Genomic DNA, 6,080 nt, shown 5'->3' with positions numbered 1-6,080 from the left:
GCAATAATCCTTAAGTCCTTTATCTCTGGATTGGACACAAGTCATGGAATAGTCACACTTGCATTGTCCATTCCATGTTCCTTGATATCTTAAGCAGACTACGATATACAAATAAATATGGCATCTAATATCAACTTATTTGAGCATGGCCATGCATTTCTAGTCTCACTTAATCAAGTGGCCTAAGATATTACTCCCATTATGTAGGAGGGACTTATCCTATATCGACCAACCATATCCCTCTACATAGATTGTGGTATATCCAACATCAGTCTTTATAGAACAACCAGTTACGGTGTACGTTTGACTATATCAAAATATATAACTCACGATGTTGGGATTATGATAATCTCAAGTCTAAGGATCATATAAATATTAATCATTATGAGTAATGTCGTGACAATTACATAATAATCCAAGAAACATACTCATAACGGGCCAGTCCAATATGTTGTTCTCTAACACACATATTCATGTAATGATTCTGACATTCCATATCAATGACAACTCTTTATCATCAATCAACTACACGTTAGTCTTAATGCATTATCGTTGTCCTATCCAACAATAATACTTGACTAAGGAACTTTTAAGAATAATCATATTATTCTCAGGACATTATTATAAAACAATTTATTTATATACACAGAAAAGAAACTGAAATAATAATGGTAACGCCTTATATTAATAAACATGATAAATCAAGTATGTTATTACAACCATCTCATGATTGATCTTTGGGCATACTCTAACACCGCTTTCATGTCTTTGACATCAACAGCTCTATGAGAATACACATGAGCTACCAAGCATTGTTAATAAAAATTGAAATGTTTATTTTGCTCAAACAAAGTGCACAAAGGTCTCCGCTCAAATGAATCTTCGTCACTATCAGATTTGCTGTGGAAAAATCTCATGAACTCTTCCTCAACTGTTGCTCCTATCAACTCAATGGCACGAAATTCTTGATTCTCATCAGCATGTTTTAGTGCATTAAATACATTGAACGTGACCTGCTAATTATTCATCCTCATGGTCAGTTCACCTTTCTGCACATCGATTAACGTTTTACTTGTGGTAAGAAAATGTCTTCCAAGAATAATCGATACATCTTTGTCAGCTTCACATTCTAAAATAATAAAATCGGTTGGAAAAATAAACTTATTTACTCTTACCAATACATTTTCGATTTTACCTTTTGAATGTGCGTAATTTCGATCATCTAGCTACAATGTGACTGTTATGGCTCTTGTCTTCCTAATTCCTAGCTTCTTGAAAATAGATAGAGGCATTAGATTTATACTTACCCCTAAATCACATAAGCCTTACCAACAAAATGATTTCCAATTAAACATGGGATAGTAAAACTCCCTGTGTCCTTCAACTTTTGAGGTAATTTATTGGTAAACATTGCTGTGCACCCTTCAGTGAGAGTGACAGTCTCAAATTCTCCCAATCTGCGCTTTTTTTGACAATATATCTTTCATAATTTTCACATAGTTAGGCATCTGCTCCAAAGCTTCAACCAGTGGTATGTTGATGTGGAGTTGCTATAAAGCATTTACAAACCTTTTAAACAAAATATCTTATTTAGAATTTTGGAATCGCTGAGGAAAAGGTAATGGTGGTCGTCCTTCAGGTTGTTGATATTGTTTTTCCATGGCATTTCTATTGACAATCTGATTTGATTCTGTCACAACATTTCTCTGTGTACCCTTTTCAGGTGCTATTTGTCATTCAGTAGGTTCTGTGATCTTTTCCTGATTGTGGCTGGATTTGTCTTCCTCTGCGTGGCATCTTGAACAACTTCATCCAATTGAGTCCCACTTCTAAGAGTGATGGCCTTCCACTACTTCTTTCCTTGGGTTTTTAAATTTTCAGTATCACTTGGAAATGCTCCTTATGGCCTTGAATTTAAAGCGCTCACTATTTGCCCCACTTGATTCTCAAGAGCTCGGAGAGACGCAGCTCGACTCTGAATCACGACATCATTTTTGGCCACATAGTCCTTCCACAAGGCTTCAATAGATGATGATGAAGATGATGCCTAACCTTGCTGGACATTTTGCCTCGGCATAGGTTGAGTATAACCAAACGGTGCACTGTTGGCATTCTGTCTCACAACATTGTTTAGATTCCCCACACCTTGATTATTCAAACTAAAATTCGGATGCTGCTTCCACCCTGGATTGTAGGTGATGGAATAGGGGTTATTATCCTGGTTAAAATTACCTATGTAGTACACATATGCTGGGTTTGATGTGCATCCATCAAGCACATAGTCTTTACCACAATAAACACATGCTTGCTCGACTACTTTCATTTCCTAAACTACAGTTGGTCTCTTCATTGTCTTAATCATATTAGTTAAAGATGATACTTAAGCAGTTAATGAAGTGATTATATCAAGCTCCATGGCATTAGCAGCTCTCTTGTATGTCCCAACTCTTGTGGTAGGGAACTGATAGTCATTGTTGGCAATCTTTTCCAAAATCTCATACGCTTTGTTGTAAGATTTATCCAAAAATTTACCATTGGTAGATGCATCAACTACCATTCTCGTATGTGCATTCAACCCATTATAGAATATTTCAATCTGAGCCCTCTGCTGAAATCTATGCTTCGGACATTTTCGAATTAAATTTTTAAATCATTCCTCAGTTTCATATAATGTTTCATCCTCTAACTGCCAAAAAGATGTGATGTCATTTTTAAGCTTAGTATTCATATTTGGTGGATTATATCGTAGCAAAAACCTCTAGCAAAGATCATTCCATGATGTCACTGTCCCCGACAGCAAAGCATTTAGTCATTCTCTCACATGACCTTTTAAAGAATATGGAAACAATTTAAGTCTTAGGGCGTCTTTAGGCATACCTTGTTCCCTAAACGAGTCACAAACCTCTAGAATAAGTCATAAATGCAATATTGGATCTTCAGTAGGCAGTCCACCAAACTGTCATACTGTTTGCAACATCTGAAACATTACCGATTTCAACTTAAATTGTTGAGCCTGTATTTGTCATAGCAATGATGTGCAAGCGTACACTGTCGTTGCAAGTATAGTAGACAGATATGAGTCTGTCGAATATCAATCCCATGAGGATGATTATCTTTTTTCTATCAATGTTAGTGCAATAAGTAGATAAAAACAAGATAAATTGTAAGAGTAGTTGTCGAAGCAATTATGTGACAGCCCAAAATTGACCCTAGTCGGGAAGTGGTTTCGGGACCGCTAAACCGAGTCACCGAAATATTTGAATGTGATATTTATTGTCTAGAATATATAATTATGAATGTGTGAAAATTTCAAGCTTCGATTTAGTCGATTGCATGTGAATTTAGTCAATAGGACTTATGTGCGACATTTTTGAAATGTGATAGGTCGAAGCATAAGGACCTATTAGTGCATGAAATAAAAAGGGGGGACTTGCATGTCAAATTCCCCCCTAATTAGTAGTGGCCGGCCATTACAAGCATGGTAGACCAAGTGTGATGGGCAAGACATGTCATAGACATGTTGTGTTGGTGCATCATGGGTGGAAAAAAATAAAATAAGGAGAATGGGCATAAAATAATGAAAGGGAATATGATGAAAACAAAAAAAAGTGTGTGGTTGTTTCCCCCCCATTGCCGTGAGTTAAAGAAAAGAAAAGAGAAAATTTTGTTCATCCTTTTTCATCTTCATTTGGCCGAAAATTCTAAGAAAGGAGGAAGGAGTTCTTACTTCATGTTTGGTTTGGAAGAGGATTAGGAGGAGGTTTGGCCATACTTGTATCTAGATCAAGGTATGTTTGAGGTTGTGCCATGAGATTCATGCATGTTTTTAGTTGCTAGCTTGAGTTCTAATTAGCCCATAGTTCAAATCTTTGCTATGTCATGGGGATGATATTCGGCCTAGGTAGATTTTGTGTTAATGCCATTGCATGCTAAATATGAAGCTTGTTAATGATGCATGTGATGGTGGATTGATGATTCTTGAATCTTCTTTTTAGAATTTTTGAGTGAGCACATATGTGCATTGGTTGCTCGATGGAGAAGAATCGGCTAGCAAGTTGTGTGCTAAGGCTGAATATAATTTTTGTATATTAATGAGTAATGCATGTGTTAAATTGATGGAAAGGGAGAGGATGCTTTACTAGTGTATATATGTGTGTATTAGCCAAGTTTTGAACTTGAAACAAAAGGGTGTTTAGTCAATACAAGTGACCATACTTGTAGAATGTATTAAGTGTTGAAATCGGCCCCAACATAGACATGCATATTCGGCCATAGGAAGAAGATTGGTGTTGCATGTATTCGGTTAGAGGCAAGCATATTGATGCTTTTGTCTTGGCTTAGAAAATTCGGCCAAGGGGGAAAAATTAGCTAAAATGTTGAGTTTGATTCATGATTCCGTACATATGTGACTTTAATGTCTAATGTATAAATATGGGCTAAGTGCCTTGTGTTCCTCTTTTCGATGCTCAAATGATTAAATCAATTTATTTGTTTAATTAAGCTCAAGAGCAAAGGGGAACTGAATCCGATAAAGGGAAGGAAAAAGTGGTCGAATAGCTATCGGAATCGTTCGACAACACCCGAGGTAAGTTCTTGAGTAAAAGAGCTTAAATTATGATTTGGTTAGATCATGTTTTAAGCAAATTAAAATCATGCTCTTTGTGTGGCTATTGAGCCGAAATTGCAAGACTGATAAGTGTCTTGTGTTCGAGTTTTGCTAACGAAAATGAAATACGAGTGTGCCATGATTTATTGTTAAATGTGCATGGTTATTTGAATGATGTCCGGGCTAAGTCCCGAAGGCTTTGTGCTAAGTGACCATATCCAGACTAAGATCCGAAGGCATTTGTGCGAGATACTAATTCCGGGCTAAGCCCGAAGGCATTTGTGCGAGTTACTAAATCCGGGTTAAGTCCCGAAGGCAATTGTGCGAGTTACTATAACCGGGCTATGTCCCGAAGGCATTTGAACGAGTAGCTATATCCGGTTAAATTCCGAAGGTACGTGATTTGGGAATGAATGATCTTGCTGTAAAAATTTCAGTAAATACTCTAGAAACATCCCAACATTGAGGTATGTTTCGTATGTGCTTGAATTTAGTTGAGCCCTTACAAATAAGTATTCGCTCAGTTGATAAACGAGCTACCGGCCTTTGGCTAAGTTGATCTTTTGTGTATGTACATAAGGGTTGGTAATGTGAAGCAAGTATGATATTGAAAATTTGTGCATATGAAATTATCCGTTTAGCTATATGAATGCTATACTTTTGCTGTGCTGGAATTCCTTGCTCAAAACTTACTAAGCATAAATTGCTTACTCCGTTTCTTTGATCCTCTGTTTTATAGATTTTGGTTCTCCAGCTATCGGACTCGGGATTTTGAAGTCGAAGTCGCCCACACTATCAAAGCCCCCCCCTTTTTGGTACAATTTTGGTTGAACTTCGAAATGGCATGTATAGGACTACCCGTTTGTTGTGGGTCATGGACCCTTTGGACTTGTATAATTTTGGATAGCCATGCGAAAATGGTATATATATGTTTGAGTATAATGTTATAATCATTTGGTGTGGATATGCTTGACAAGGATTGGCCATGGGAATGGTTAATCACTATCATAAATTGTGCTATTTATGCAAAAAGGGCTAGTTGAATCATGGAAACTATGAAATAGGTAAAGTCTACCTTAAAGGCAGATGCTGACAGCAGCAGTGATGTAGATTTGGAAAATCACTAAAAATAGTAGGAATGGAATTAAATAGTGAATAAATTATGTAAACGAACCTTGATGAATCTATTTTCATAGGAAAGTAATGAAACAATCATACGGACAGTATGTTAAGAGATATTCAGGTTCTTGTGAGACAGGGCCAGAACGGTTTCTGGATTTCCTGTTCCGACTTTGGAAATTCATTATAAATTGACCAAAGACAATTAGGAGTCAATCCATATATGTATAGATTCCTCTCTGAGTCTAGTTTCTATAGAAACAAACGGAATCAGTATTGAAGCCCTGTACAGGGAGATATCAAAGTCGTAATGCGCAAAGGGCAGTGTAGTCGATCCCTATAACATGGGAGACTT

The 6,080-nt window shown here is 36.8% G+C and overlaps 1 non-coding gene across 1 annotated transcript; it reads left to right on the top strand.

Annotated features, from left to right (window-relative positions):
• Positions 1–2,612: 2,612 nt before the first annotated feature.
• On the top strand, positions 2,613–2,719 carry LOC121214251 (small nucleolar RNA R71). Its single transcript, XR_005909836.1, has one exon. It is a non-coding gene; the product is annotated as a small nucleolar RNA R71 (small nucleolar RNA).
• Positions 2,720–6,080: the final 3,361 nt, after the last annotated feature.

This window comes from Gossypium hirsutum, chromosome D01, assembly GCF_007990345.1.
Source record: "Gossypium hirsutum isolate 1008001.06 chromosome D01, Gossypium_hirsutum_v2.1, whole genome shotgun sequence".
In the NCBI taxonomy this organism is placed as follows: Eukaryota; Viridiplantae; Streptophyta; class Magnoliopsida; order Malvales; family Malvaceae; genus Gossypium; species Gossypium hirsutum.
This window is presented reverse-complemented; position numbering and strand designations above follow the sequence as displayed.